The sequence below is a fragment of the Pseudophryne corroboree genome, chromosome 2 (genome assembly GCF_028390025.1).
Source record: "Pseudophryne corroboree isolate aPseCor3 chromosome 2, aPseCor3.hap2, whole genome shotgun sequence".
Taxonomy (NCBI): domain Eukaryota; kingdom Metazoa; phylum Chordata; class Amphibia; order Anura; family Myobatrachidae; genus Pseudophryne; species Pseudophryne corroboree.
The window spans coordinates 47,586,616-47,602,606 of NC_086445.1; positions in this window are offsets into that span (position 1 = coordinate 47,586,616).

Sequence of the window (15,991 nt, forward strand, 5' to 3'; positions counted from 1 at the left end):
TGACTTTGGAACTCGCATTCTGGACACATACTGGGGTGTTTGGTGACTGTGGCGAGATGCCATCAGGTCCACTTGTGGGTAACCCCACCTCTGGACCAACATGTGAAACACTTCTGGATTTAATGCCCATTCTCCTGGATGAAAATCCCGACGGCTGAGATAATCCGCCTTCCAGTTGTCCACTCCCGGAAGGAACATTGCCGACAATATCACTTGGTGATGCTCGGCCCAATTGAGGATTCAAGTTACTTCCCGCATGGCCATGCGGCTTCTCGTTCCTCCTTGTTTGTTGATGTATGCGACTGCCGTCGCGTTGTCTGACTGCACCTGGACAGTCTGAGACCGGAGCATGTGCACTGCTTGTCGCCACGCGTTGTAAATTGCCCGGGGTTCCAGGACATTTATAGACAGCAATCTTTCGTGATCCGCCCAGAGACCCTGGAGCTGACAATTTTGGACCACAGCTCCCCAACCTCTGAGACTCGCATCCGTCGTTAGAATTATCCAATTCCAGACGCCGAACCGTTTCCCTGCGGTGAGATTGTGTACTTTGAGCCACCAGAGTAGAGATACTCTGGCCCGTGGAGACAACCGCACCATCTGGTGAATCTGCAGATGCGAGCCTGACCACTGTGTGAGCACATCCAGTGAGTGAAATCTTCCGAACTGAAGCACTTCGAAAGCCGCCACCATTTTCCCTAACAGTCGAATGCACCGAGACTGTGCGTGGCTTGAGCACTAACTGTACCAGATGACGAATACTCTGTACCTTCTGTTCTGGTAGGTAAATTCTTTGATTCACCGTATCGAGAATCATTCCTAGGAATTGAAGTCGTCGAGACGGAATTAGATTTGATTTCTTGAAATTGGCAATCCAACCGTGCTGAACTAGCACATTGTATGTCAGCAAGGCATGTTGTAGGAGTATCTGTTGAGACAGAGCATTGATGAGCAGATCGTCCAAGTACGGAACTATTATCACTCCCAGGGATCTGAGATGAGCTATCATCACAGACATCACTTTGGTGAATAACCGAGGCGCTGACGAGAGGCCAAACGGTAGAGCCTGAAATTGGTAATGGTTTTGCCGTACCGCAAACCGTAAGAACCTCTGATGAGGTGGCCAAATTGGAATGTGTAAGTACGCATCCTTGAGATCCAGCGCAATCATGAATTCCTGTGGCTCTAAACCTGCAATTACTGGCCGCAGGGATTCCATCTTGAATCTGTAGTAAGTGACGTACTGATTGAGACCCTTCAGGTTTAATATTGGTCTGACCGAGCCATCCGGCTTTGGTATTACAAAAAGACTGGAATAATAACCCTGACCTTGTTGGTGAACAGGGACCGGAATCAAAACTGCTGAATCTAGCAGAGACTGAATTGCAATTTGCAGAACCGCCTTCTTGTCTTCTGACACAGGCAGTCCTTTCTTGAAAAACCGCACTGGTGGGAGACAATCGAACTCTGTTTTGTAACCTTTTAACTAGAGATGAGCGGGTTCGGTTTCTCTGAATCCGAACCCGCCAGAACTTCATGTTTTTTTTCACGGGTCCGAGCGACTCGGATCTTCCCGCCTTGCTCGGTTAACCCGAGCGCGCCCGAACGTCATCATGACGCTGTCGGATTCTCGCGAGGCTCGGATTCTATCGCGAGACTCGGATTCTATATAAGGAGCCGCGCGTCGCCGCCATTTTCACACGTGCATTGAGATTGATAGGGAGAGGACGTGGCTGGCGTCCTCTCCATTTAGATTATAAGAGACTGAGAGAGATTTACTGGAGCTGACTAGGAGGAGTACTGTTACTGTAGAAGTGTAGAGACTGAGTGGAGAGAGTTTACTAGTGAGGACAGTGCAGTTTACTTTTATAATCCGTTCTCTGCCTGAAAAAAGCGATACACAGCACACAGTGACTCAGTCACATACCATATCTGTGTGCACTGCTCAGGCTCAGGCCAGTGTGCTGCATCATCTATTATCTATATATAATATTATATATATCTGTCTGACTGCTCAGCTCACACAGCTTATAATTGTGGGGGAGACTGGGGAGCACTACTGCAGTGCCAGTTATAGGTTATAGCAGGAGCCAGGAGTACATAATATATTATATAGTGAATGACCACCAGACACACAGTGCAGTTTATTTAATATATCCATTCTCTGCCTGAAAAAAGCGATACACACAGTGACTCAGTCAGTCACATACCATATCTGTGTGCACTGCTCAGGCTCAGGCCAGTGTGCTGCATCATCTATTATCTATATATAATATTATATATATCTGTCTGACTGCTCAGCTCACACAGCTTATAATTGTGGGGGAGACTGGGGAGCACTACTGCAGTGCCAGTTATAGGTTATAGCAGGAGCCAGGAGTACATAATATATTATATAGTGAGTGACCACCAGACACACAGTGCAGTTTATTTAATATATCCGTTCTCTGCCTGAAAAAAGCGATACACACAGTGACTCAGTCAGTCACATACCATATCTGTGTGCACTGCTCAGGCTCAGGCCAGTGTGCTGCATCATCTATATATATTATATATCTGTCTGACTGCTCAGCTCACACAGCTTATAATTGTGGGGGAGACTGGGGAGCACTACTGCAGTGCCAGTTATAGGTTATAGCAGGAGCCAGGAGTACATATTATATTAAAATTAAACAGTGCACACTTTTGCTGCAGGAGTGCCACTGCCAGTGTGACTGACCAGTGACCTGACCACACTGACCACCAGTATAGTTAGTAGTATACTTATATTGTGATTGCCTGAAAAAGTTAAACACTCGTCGTGTGACTTCACTTGTGTGTTTTTTTTTTTTTTATTCTATAAAAATAAAACTCATTCTGCTGACAGACAGTGTCCAGCAGGTCCGTCATTATATAATATATAATATATACCTGTCCGGCTGCAGTAGTGATATATATATATTTTTTATATCATTTATCATCCAGTCGCAGCAGACACAGTACGGTAGTTCACGGCTGTGGCTACCTCTGTGTCTCTGCACTCGGCAGGCAGTCCGTCCATAATTGTAATACCACCTAACCGTGGATTTTTTTCATTCTTCTTTATACATACATAGTTACATAGACATCTTCTCTTTATCAACCAGTCTATATTAGCTGCAGACACAGTACAGTACGGTAGTTCACGGCTGTGGCTACCTCTGTGTCTGCACTCGGCAGGCAGTCCGTCCATAATTGTATACCACCTAACCGTGGTTTTTTTTCATTCTTCTTTATACATACATAGTTACATAGACATCTTCTCTTTATCAACCAGTCTATATTAGCTGCAGACACAGTACAGTACGGTAGTTCACGGCTGTGGCTACCTCTGTGTCTGCACTCGGCAGGCAGTCCGTCCATAATTGTATACCACCTAACCGTGGATTTTTTTCAGTCTTCTTTATACATACATAGTTACATAGACATCTTCTCTTTATCAACCAGTCTATATTAGCTGCAGACACAGTACAGTACGGTAGTTCACGGCTGTGGCTACCTCTGTGTCTGCAGTCGGCAGGCAGTCCATAATTGTATACTAGTATCCATCTCCATTGTTTACCTGAGGTGCCTTTTAGTTGTGCCTATTAAAATATGGAGAACAAAAATGTTGAGGTTCCAAAATTAGGGAAAGATCAAGATCCACTTCCACCTCGTGCTGAAGCTGCTGCCACTAGTCATGGCCGAGACGATGAAATGCCAGCAACGTCGTCTGCCAAGGCCGATGCCCAATGTCATAGTACAGAGCATGTCAAATCCAAAACACCAAATATCAGAAAAAAAAGGACTCCAAAACATAAAATAAAATTGTCGGAGGAGAAGCGTAAACTTGCCAATATGCCATTTACCACACGGAGTGGCAAGGAACGGCTGAGGCCCTGGCCTATGTTCATGGCTAGTGGTTCAGCTTCACATGAGGATGGAAGCACTCAGCCTCTCGCTAGAAAAATGAAAAGACTCAAGCTGGCAAAAGCAGCACAGCAAAGAACTGTGCATTCTTCGAAATCCCAAATCCACAAGGAGAGTCCAATTGTGTCGGTTGCGATGCCTGACCTTCCCAACACTGGACATGAAGAGCATGCGCCTTCCACCATTTGCACGCCCCCTGCAAGTGCTGGAAGGAGCACCCGCAGTCCAGTTCCTGATAGTCAGATTGAAGATGTCAGTGTTGAAGTACACCAGGATGAGGAGGATATGGGTGTTGCTGGCGCTGGGGAGGAAATTGACCAGGAGGATTCTGATGGTGAGGTGGTTTGTTTAAGTCAGGCACCCGGGGAGACACCTGTTGTCCGTGGGAGGAATATGGCCGTTGACATGCCAGGTGAAAATACCAAAAAAAATCAGCTCTTCGGTGTGGAGGTATTTCACCAGAAATGCGGACAACAGGTGTCAAGCCGTGTGTTCCCTTTGTCAAGCTGTAATAAGTAGGGGTAAGGACGTTAACCACCTCGGAACATCCTCCCTTATACGTCACCTGCAGCGCATTCATAATAAGTCAGTGACAAGTTCAAAAACTTTGGGTGACAGCGGAAGCAGTCCACTGACCAGTAAATCCCTTCCTCTTGTAACCAAGCTCACGCAAACCACCCCACCAACTCCCTCAGTGTCAATTTCCTCCTTCCCCAGGAATGCCAATAGTCCTGCAGGCCATGTCACTGGCAATTCTGATGAGTCCTCTCCTGCCTGGGATTCCTCCGATGCATCCTTGCGTGTAACGCCTACTGCTGCTGGCGCTGCTGTTGTTGCCGCTGGGAGTCGATGGTCATCCCAGAGGGGAAGTCGTAAGCCCACTTGTACTACTTCCAGTAAGCAATTGACTGTTCAACAGTCCTTTGCGAGGAAGATGAAATATCACAGCAGTCATCCTACTGCAAAGCGGATAACTGAGGCCTTGACAACTATGTTGGTGTTAGACGTGCGTCCGGTATCCGCCGTTAGTTCACAGGGAACTAGACAATTTATTGAGGCAGTGTGCCCCCGTTACCAAATACCATCTAGGTTCCACTTCTCTAGGCAGGCGATACCGAGAATGTACACGGACGTCAGAAAAAGACTCACCAGTGTCCAAAAAAATGCAGTTGTACCCAATGTCCACTTAACCACGGACATGTGGACAAGTGGAGCAGGGCAGGGTCAGGACTATATGACTGTGACAGCCCACTGGGTAGATGTATGGACTCCCGCCGCAAGAACAGCAGCGGCGGCACCAGTAGCAGCATCTCGCAAACGCCAACTCTTTCCTAGGCAGGCTACGCTTTGTATCACCGCTTTCCAGAATACGCACACAGCTGAAAACCTCTTACGGCAACTGAGGAAGATCATCGCGGAATGGCTTACCCCAATTGGACTCTCCTGTGGATTTGTGGCATCGGACAACGCCAGCAATATTGTGTGTGCATTAAATATGGGCAAATTCCAGCACGTCCCATGTTTTGCACATACCTTGAATTTGGTGGTACAGAATTTTTTTAAAAACGACAGGGGCGTGCAAGAGATGCTGTCGGTGGCCAGAAGAATTGCGGGACACTTTCGGCGTACAGGCACCACGTACAGAAGACTGGAGCACCACCAAAAACTACTGAACCTGCCCTGCCATCATCTGAAGCAAGAAGTGGTAACGAGGTGGAATTCAACCCTCTATATGCTTCAGAGGTTGGAGGAGCAGCAAAAGGCCATTCAAGCCTATACAATTGAGCACGATATAGGAGGTGGAATGCACCTGTCTCAAGTGCAGTGGAGAATGATTTCAACGTTGTGCAAGGTTCTGATGCCCTTTGAACTTGCCACACGTGAAGTCAGTTCAGACACTGCCAGCCTGAGTCAGGTCATTCCCCTCATCAGGCTTTTGCAGAAGAAGCTGGAGGCATTGAAGAAGGAGCTAAAAGGGAGCGATTCCGCTAGGCATGTGGGACTTGTGGATGCAGCCCTTAATTCGCTTAACAAGGATTCACGGGTGGTCAATCTGTTGAAATCAGAGCACTACATTTTGGCCACCGTGCTCGATCCTAGATTTAAAGCCTACCTTGGATCTCTCTTTCCGGCAGACACAAGTCTGCTGGGGTTGAAAGACCTGCTGGTGACAAAATTGTCAAGTCAAGCGGAACGCGACCTGTCAACATCTCCTCCTTCACATTCTCCCGCAACTGGGGGTGCGAGGAAAAGGCTCAGAATTCCGAGCCCACCCGCTGGCGGTGATGCAGGGCAGTCTGGAGCGACTGCTGATGCTGACATCTGGTCCGGACTGAAGGACCTGACAACGATTACGGACATGTCGTCTACTGTCACTGCATATGATTCTCTCAACATTGATAGAATGGTGGAGGATTATATGAGTGACCGCATCCAAGTAGGCACGTCACACAGTCCGTACTTATACTGGCAGGAAAAAGAGGCAATTTGGAGGCCCTTGCACAAACTGGCTTTATTCTACCTAAGTTGCCCTCCCACAAGTGTGTACTCCGAAAGAGTGTTTAGTGCCGCCGCTCACCTTGTCAGCAATCGGCGTACGAGGTTACATCCAGAAAATGTGGAGAAGATGATGTTCATTAAAATGAATTATAATCAATTCCTCCGCGGAGACATTGACCAGCAGCAATTGCCTCCACAAAGTACACAGGGAGCTGAGATGGTGGATTCCAGTGGGGACGAATTGATAATCTGTGAGGAGGGGGATGTACACGGTGATATATCGGAGGGTGAAGATGAGGTGGACATCTTGCCTCTGTAGAGCCAGTTTGTGCAAGGAGAGATTAATTGCTTCTTTTTTGGGGGGGTCCAAACCAACCCGTCATATCAGTCACAGTCGTGTGGCAGACCCTGTCACTGAAATGATGGGTTGGTTAAAGTGTGCATGTCCTGTTTTGTTTATACAACATAAGGGTGGGTGGGAGGGCCCAAGGACAATTCCATCTTGCACCTCTTTTTTCTTTTCTTTTTCTTTGCATCATGTGCTGATTGGGGAGGGTTTTTTGGAAGGGACATCCTGCGTGACACTGCAGTGCCACTCCTAGATGGGCCCGGTGTTTGTGTCGGCCACTAGGGTCGCTAATCTTACTCACACAGTCAGCTACCTCATTGCGCCTCTTTTTTTCTTTGCGTCATGTGCTGTTTGGGGAGGGTTTTTTGGAAGGGACATCCTGCGTGACACTGCAGTGCCACTCCTAGATGGGCCCGGTGTTTGTGTCGGCCACTAGGGTCGCTAATCTTACTCACACAGCTACCTCATTGCGCCTCTTTTTTTCTTTGCGTCATCTGCTGTTTGGGGAGGGTTTTTTGGAAGGGACATCCTGCGTGACACTGCAGTGCCACTCCTAGATGGGCCCGGTGTTTGTGTCGGCCACTAGGGTCGCTAATCTTACTCACACAGCTACCTCATTGCGCCTCTTTTTTTCTTTGCGTCATGTGCTGTTTGGGGAGGGTTTTTTGGAAGGGCCATCCTGCGTGACACTGCAGTGCCACTCCTAGATGGGCCCGGTGTTTGTGTCGGCCACTAGGGTCGCTAATCTTACTCACACAGCTACCTCATTGCGCCTCTTTTTTTCTTTGCGTCATGTGCTGTTTGGGGAGGGTTTTTTGGAAGGGACATCCTGCGTGACACTGCAGTGCCACTCCTAGATGGGCCCGGTGTTTGTGTCGGCCACTAGGGTCGCTTATCTTACTCACACAGCGACCTCGGTGCAAATTTTAGGACTAAAAATAATATTGTGAGGTGTGAGGTATTCAGAATAGACTGAAAATGAGTGTAAATTATGGTTTTTGAGGTTAATAATACTTTGGGATCAAAATGACCCCCAAATTCTATGATTTAAGCTGTTTTTTAGTGTTTTTTGAAAAAAACACCCGAATCCAAAACACACCCGAATCCGACAAAAAAAATTCGGTGAGGTTTTGCCAAAACGCGTTCGAACCCAAAACACGGCCGCGGAACCGAACCCAAAACCAAAACACAAAACCCGAAAAATTTCAGGCGCTCATCTCTACTTTTAACACTAAATTGCGGATTCACCCATCTGTGAATGTCTGGAACCACGCCAAATGGAACGTCTGAAGGCGTGCCCCACAACTGAAGTTCCGAGATGGGCTGGGAGCCCGTCATGCCACTGGCTTGTCGGTGGGCTTAGCGTCCTGACGACGGGTGGTGGTTTGTTGAAAACCACGTCCTCTACCACGTCTACCAGGTATGGTTGTTCCTCTACCACGGCCACGAAAGGGCCGAGGTCTAAAGGATTTGAATGCTGGTCCAGAATATTTCCTTCTAGGTACCTTTGGAGGCAATGGAAGGAAAACAGACTTACCCCAAAACCCCCCCACCCCCGTGGCCTCAGAAATCCATTTGTCCAATTCAGGACCAAACAACTTCTTGCCAGCGAAAGGTAACGCTTCTATTCCTCTCTTGACCTCTGCCTCCGCCTGCCAAGAACGCAGCTAGAGTGCCCGTTGTGCCGTAACAAGAGACGCTGGAAGGCGTGATCTAACCTGACAGACATACGTAGAAGCTGTACATAGATACTCAGCAGCTTCACAGATTTGATCAGCGCAAAGTATAAGGTGGTCGTCTTGTAGAGCAGACCTGAGTTCTGTTATCCATATAATCAGCGCCTTAGTTACCCAAATTCCAACCAAACCAGGTCTAAGCAGCACCCCTGCTGCTGTATACATCGACTTTAGCATAGCTTCTAACTTACGCTCTGACGGGTCTTAAAGCGTAGTAGCAGCTGATACAGGAATGGTTAATTTTTTGAAAGTTTTGACACAGACGAATCCACCATTGGAGGATTCTCCCATTTAGATGTCACAGACTCTGGAAACGGGTAACTAGACTTAAACCGGCGAGGTATAGAAAACCGTTTATCCGGATTTTGCCGTGCCTCTATTAACAGCTTATTAAGAGATTCTGAAAAAGGAAAACACATTGGAGATCTCTGTCGCTTAGCAAATACCACCTCATCATTTGTAAGAGGTTCTTCAGTCTCTGCAAAATTCAGAGACTGACGTACCGCCCTGATGAGATTATCAATGCACGGTCTGTCTATATCCTCACTATCTGACTGCTGGTCTAATTCACCTTCCTCATGCTCATCTTGCACAGTGAAGTCTGGCATTGAATCGTCAGAAAACAACATAGCAGAAACTGGTAAATTATAAGACAAATGAAAACTATCTTTGTGACCCGAACTAGACTTGGACCTTTGCAAAGGCTGAGACCCCTCTGGTATCTCTGGCGGCCTCACCCGAGACTCAGATCCTGCCGCTTTCCGCTCTTGTCGAGCGGCGGCCAATTCAGATTGCAACCCAGCCATTACATCCACTAGTATTGCCCATTGAGGGTCAGGAGATGAAATCGGAGGTGAAATGGTATTTGTGGTTGATTTTGCTGGTGCTTTACTCATTATGTAACCAGACAACACAAATAGACAAAGACAGACAAAACCCACGACTCAGTAAAATTGTTACTAAGGTGTGTATATATATGGCCGAAGTGCAGTGCACGTGGCCAGACTATAAGAAACCTGATCCAAAATTCCCACTAACACCCCTGCGCCATCCGGTGGAGTAGTGTTGTAGGACAGGAACGTTCTGGAATCATAAACAGGAAGAAACAGGAAGCATGGTTAAAATGGCCCCCATGCCATGCTTTCAGACATAGTAACATATCAGGTTATAAATACGTGTCTATACACATTTATAACCTGTAACTACCCTGTTAATATAGACTTAACAGCCTATGCAATATCCCTGTAAGCCCATGCAGCCTTGCCTATAATGCTGCTGCTGATATGTGCAATACTCCCCCCCCCCGCAGCTGCGCTGCCTCAGAGGACAGACTTCTACCCCCTCTGCTCACCCCCTTGAACTCCGTCTAACTTCTCCCTCCAGCAGACGGGAGCGGGTGCAGGGAGCTGGGGTCAGGGAGCAGGGATGCAGGGAGCCGGGGAGCGGCGCCGGGAAGCGGCGGTGTGGGAAGTGGCCTTGTGAGTGGCCGTAGCGGCCGGCGGCTGTGAGCGACGGACGGCGGCTCTGGTGGGCGGCTCTGAGTGCTGCTTACTTCTGAGCAGCGGCGGCGGCTCTGGCGGTGAGCGGCAGGTGGGGCAGCTCTGGCGGGCGCTGTGAGCGCTAGTGCTCCTTACTTCCGGGCAGCGCATACAAACCAGCGTGTTCCTCACACAGCGGGCGGCAGCGTGAGCTGACCGCCCTGTCCCCCCCGCATACCTGATCTTGTAGTGAGGGGCTATGACGGGGCTTCTTCTGTAAGCTCCGTCCAGCCTTTCCTGCAGGTCAGAGACTGAGCTGCTTGTGGATGTTAGGGTGCTCCTTGTATGAGCGCCGACACGCCATTAGCTGCTTCTTGCAGCGTGCACTATCCCAGACCCAAACTTCTTGTTAAGCTGGGAAGGGATGTGCTTGTGTAAAAATCTGAAAAAAATATTTTACAAAAAATTGGAGTATGTGTGGAGGAATCCACTCATGCTGTCACTCCTGTGAGCACTGAAAAACACTGAGGTACTATGGGAGTATGGAGGGGAGGAGAGTTACTAAATTTAAATATTCAGTGCCTGTCCTGCTAAAGCCCGTCCATACCCCAAGAGTACTCCAGTGACCTCTAGTTGATGAAAAAGAAATTTTATTAATTTCTGAATGACAGTACAGTGATCATGCTATCCCCCTGGCAGTCCCGTGTGAAATGGTGCCCAAATCACTGCGGAAAGGACTTTGGATTATTGAATCCAAAACCCGTGAGATCCGACACCCGGATGATGAAGTTTTACCTCAATTTGGAATTCCTTGGATCCCTGAAGTTCAGCCAGCCTCGGTTTCCCGCACAACTCTAATATATAATATATAATGTGTGTGTGTGTTTGTGTGTGTGTGGATATATATATATATTAGTGCTGGGCAATGATTAAAATTTCTAATCGCGATTAATCGCAGGATTTTCTGCGATTAATTGTATTGTTAGGCACTAAAGTCAATAATGAATTTAAAAGTAGTGAATTGCTCACTTTTAGTATTTCTATATGAACAAAAGTGCAATAACATTTGGTTTGCAGTTTTCCCTTTACACAGTAGCATTTAAAAAACTTTCAAATTAAAAATAAAATATATTTTCTGAGAGTCTAAATCTGTTTTCTTTTGTTTTCTTTCCCAGATTTTTTTTCCCACCAGACAGATTGGACATACATATATTGTAACCTATTTACTCCTCTGCACCAAGCCAGTTGCTAAGACACACAAGGTTATTTACATTTTCAGATGATAAAGAAACTCTCTTCTTCTGTACAATATGACCAGCAAGAGAAAACAACCTTTCACAGGGTACTGATGTTGCAGGTGTGGCCAAGTACTTCTGTGCAATGGAGGCCAGCCTGCTGTGTGAGCCTGCATGTTTGGACCACCACTCTAATGGACAGGACTCTGGGGGTCATTCCGAGTTGATCGCTCGCTGCCGATTTTCGCAGTGCAGCGATTAAGTAAAAAAATGGCAAAAATGCGCATGCGCATGGTACACAGTGCGCATGCGCTAAGTACTTTCACACAAAACTTAGTAGTTTTACACAAGCTCGAGCGACGTATTTTCATCGCTCGAGTGATCGTAGTGTGGTTGACAGGAAGTGGGTGTTTCTGGGCGGAAACTGGCCGTTTTCAGGGAGTGTGCTAAAAAATGCAGGCATGCCAGGTAAAAACGCGGGAGTGGCTGGAGAAACGGGGGAGTGGCTGGCCGAATGCAGGGCGTGTTTGTGACGTCAAACCAGGAACTAAACGGACCGAGCTGATCGCAATCTAGGAGTAGGTCTGGAGCTACTCAGAAACTGCAGCAAATTATTTAGTAGCAGTTCTGCTAATCTTTCGTTCGCTATTCTGCTAAGCTAAGATACACTCCCAGAGGGCGGCGGCCTAGCGTTTGCAATGCTGCTAAAAGCAGCTAGCGAGCGAACAACTCGGAATGAGGGCCTCTGTACTGATGGTGGGCTCCGCTCTGTATTGACACACACTGTTCTCAAATGAATCTTCCTCCTGTTCAGAATCAGACTCTGATGAAGCAGCCAAAAGGGCTAACTTTTTATTTGGTGCCTCTGATGTTGTTGCTTCCACAGGTTTCTCTGCAACAAACCTCTGTTCCTTGAGTAAGTTGGTGACTAAGGCCCACACCTCACCCCTCTCAGCTCTGGGTATACACTTGTGGTCTTTGAATCTAGGGTCCAATGCGGTAACAATCTCCAGATATGCAATGTTGGCATTTTCCTTGTGTGTCAGACTCTCCAGGTCTGTTCTGAATGTAGACTTAAATTTGACCACGTAGGCAGGGTCATCATCTGAACTCTCCATGACCCGAGAGAGATGGCAAAAAGCAGGCAGAACCACAGAGCATGGAACATACTTTTCTCCCAAAAGTTCAGTCACATACCTGCAACAGCAAAAAAAAAAAAATCAAACCCATTTCTTTGGGTACGGAAGAATGCTGGTGGTCGGGAGACCGACAGCGGCATCCTGAAATCCAGATACCCATAAGTCCCTGGTAAGTATACTAACCCTCCCTACCCTTAACCCTCCCTGCATGGTGCATAACCCTAAAAGTCAGCTGGTGGTTCCTAACCCTAACTCTCCCTCCATGTAGCCCAACCCTAACCCTTCCTGCTTCCTACTAACCCTAACCCTCCCTGCTCCCTTCTAACCTTAACCCTCCCTGCTCCCTACTAACCCCAACCCTCCCTGCTCCCTACTAACCCCAACCCTCCCTACTCCCTACTAACCCTAACCCTCTCTGCTCCCTACCCCCCACCAGTAAGTGCCTAATCCTACCTACCTAACCAGGGGCAAACGCAGGATTTTCTGAGGGGGGTTTCCATACTGTACACACACATATATATATATATATATATATACAGTAGCACATCACACACACACATTCATATTCATATTGCATACACATACATAGCATAACACACACACACACACACACACACACACACACACTCACACACATTCATATTCAGATTGCATACACATACATAGCATAACATACAAACACACACACACACACACACTGACACTCACACACACACACACACACACTGTATACATAGCACACCACACATACTTACATACATACATACATATACATACATACTGTAGCTCACAACACACATTGCATACACATACATAGCACACACACATATACATTACATAGAACACCACACAAATACACACATGGCTTTAACGCGCTTGTCCAAGAAGGTGGCGCTGCCGTCTCCAGACACGGCAGCCCTCAAGGATCCTGCTGATCGCAGACAGGAAACTACCTTAAAATCTATTTATACACATATGAGTGCTTTACTCAGGCCGGCAATAGCATCGGCTTGGGTTTGTAGCGCAGTAGCAGCTTGGACAGATACCTTGTCAGCTGACATTGATACCCTAGATAGGGATACCATTTTATTGACCTTAGGTCACATTAAAGACGCAGTCTTATATATGAGAGATGCTCAGAGAGACGTCGGGCTGCTAGGTTCGAGAGCCAACGCCATGGCGGTTTCTGCTAGGCGAGCCCTGTGGACCCGCCAATGGACGGGTGATGCTGACTCAAAGAGGCATATGGAAGTTTTGACTTACAAGGGTGAGGTTTTGTTTGGGAAAGGTCTCGCAGACCGGGTTTCCACAGCTACCGCGGATAAATCTACCCTTTTGCCTTATGTTCCCCCACAGCAAAAGAAAACTCCACAATATCAGATGCAGTCCATTCAGTCGCATAAGTCCAGAAGAGGTCGGGGCTCTTCCTTCCTTGCCAGAGGTAAGGGTAGAGGAAAAAGAATGCCTGCTACGGCTAGTTCCCAGGAGCAGAAGTCCTCCCCGGCTTCTACAAAATCCTCCGCATGACGCTGGGGCTCCACTGAGGGAGTCCGCACCGGTGGGGGCACGTCTTCGAATCTTCAGCCAGGTCTGGGTTCTGTCAGACGTGGATCCTTGGGCGATGGAAATTGTATCCCAAGTCTACAAACTGGAATTCGAAGAGGTGCCTCCTCGCCGATTTTTCAAGTCGGCTTTGCCAGCTTCTCCCCCAGAGAGGGAAATAGTTTTAGCGGCAATTCAAAAGCTGTGTCAACAGCAAGTGATTATCAAGGTTCCCCTAGTCCAACAGGGGAAAGGGTACTATTCAACCCTGTTTGTGGTCCCGAAGCCGGATGGCTCGGTCAGACCCATTCTGAATCTAAAATCCCTAAACCTGTACTTGAAAAAGTTCAAATTCAAGATGGAATCGCTCCGGGCAGCCTGGAAGGGGGGGATTTTATGGTGTCCCAAGACATAAAGGATGCATACCTTCATGTCTCCATATATCCTCCTCATCAGGCCTACCTGAGATTCGCTGTACAGGACTGTCATTACCAGTTTCAGACGTTGCCATTTGGGCTTTCCACGGCCCCGAGGATTTTCACCAAGGTAATGGTGGAAATGATGGTGCTCCTGCGCAGGCAGGGAGTCACAATTATCCCGTACTTGGACGATCTCCTGATAAAAGCGAGATTGAGAGATCAATTGCTGAAAAGCGTGTCGCTCTCCCTGAGAGTGCTGCAGCAGCACGGTTGGATTCTAAATCTACCAAAGTCACAATTGATTCCAACGACTCGTCTATCATTCTTAGGCATGATTCTGGACACGGAACAGAAGACGGTTTTTCTCCCAATGGAAAAAGCCCAGAAACTCCAGAACATGGTCAGAGACCTGCTAAAACCAAAAAGAGTGTCAGTTCATCAATGTACTCGAGTTCTGGGAAAAATGGTGGCAGGCCTACGAGGCCATCCCCTTCGGCAGGTTCCATGCGAGGACATTTCAGTGGGACCTTCTGGACAAGTGGTCGGGGTCCCATCTGCAAATACATCAGAAGATAAGCCTGTCCCCCAGGGCCAGGGTGTCTTTCCTGTGGTGGCTGCAAAGTGCTCACCTTCTAGAGGGTCACAGGTTCGGCCTTCAAGACTGGGTTCTGGTGACCACAGACGCGAGCCTCCGAGGATGGGGAGCAGTCACACAAGGAAGACATTTTCAGGGACTGTGGTCAAGCCAGCAGGCTTGTCTACACATCACCATACTGAAATTGAGGGCCATATACAACGGCCTACGACAAGCGGAGAATCTTCTTCGTGACTTACCGGTTCTGATTCAATCAGTCAACGTCACAGCCGTGGCTCATGTAAACCACCAAGGCGGGACAAGGAGCAGAGTGGCGATGGCGGAAGCCGCCAGGATTCTTCGCTTGGCGGAAAATCACGTATGCGCTCTGTCAGCAGTCTTCATTCCGGGAGTGGACAACTGGGAAGCAGACTTCCTCAGCAGACACGATCTCCATCCGGGAGAGTGGGGACTTCATCAAGAAGTTTTTGCAGAGATAACAAGTCTTTGGGGACTTCCTCAAATAGACATGATGGCGTCACGCCTCAACAAGAAGCTTCGGAGGTATTGTGCCAGGTCAAGAGACCCTCAGGCAGTAGCGGTAGACACCCTGGTGACTCCATGGGTGTTTCAGTCGGTCTATGTGTTCCCTCCTCTTCCTCTCATCTCAAAAATATTGAGAATCATAAGACGAAAAAGAGTGCAGACAATACTCATTGTTCCAGATTGGCCTCGAAGGTCCTGGTACTCAGATCTTCAGGAGATACTCACAGAAGATCCGTGTCCTCTTCCTCTCAGGGAGGACCTGTTGCAGCAGGGGCCCTGCGTGTTCCAAGACTTACCGTGGTTACGTTTGACGGCGTGGCGGTTGAACACCAAATCCTAGCAGGGAAAGGTATTCCGGAGGAAGTCATCCCTACTCTGATAAAGGCTAGGAAGGAGGTGATGGCAAAACATTATCACCGTATCTGGAGGAAGTGTATATCTTGGTGTGAAGCCAAGAATGCTCCTATGGATGATTTCCATCTGTGCCGTTTTCTCCACTTTCTACAAACAGGAGTGGATATGGGCCTAAAGTTAGGCTCCATTAAGG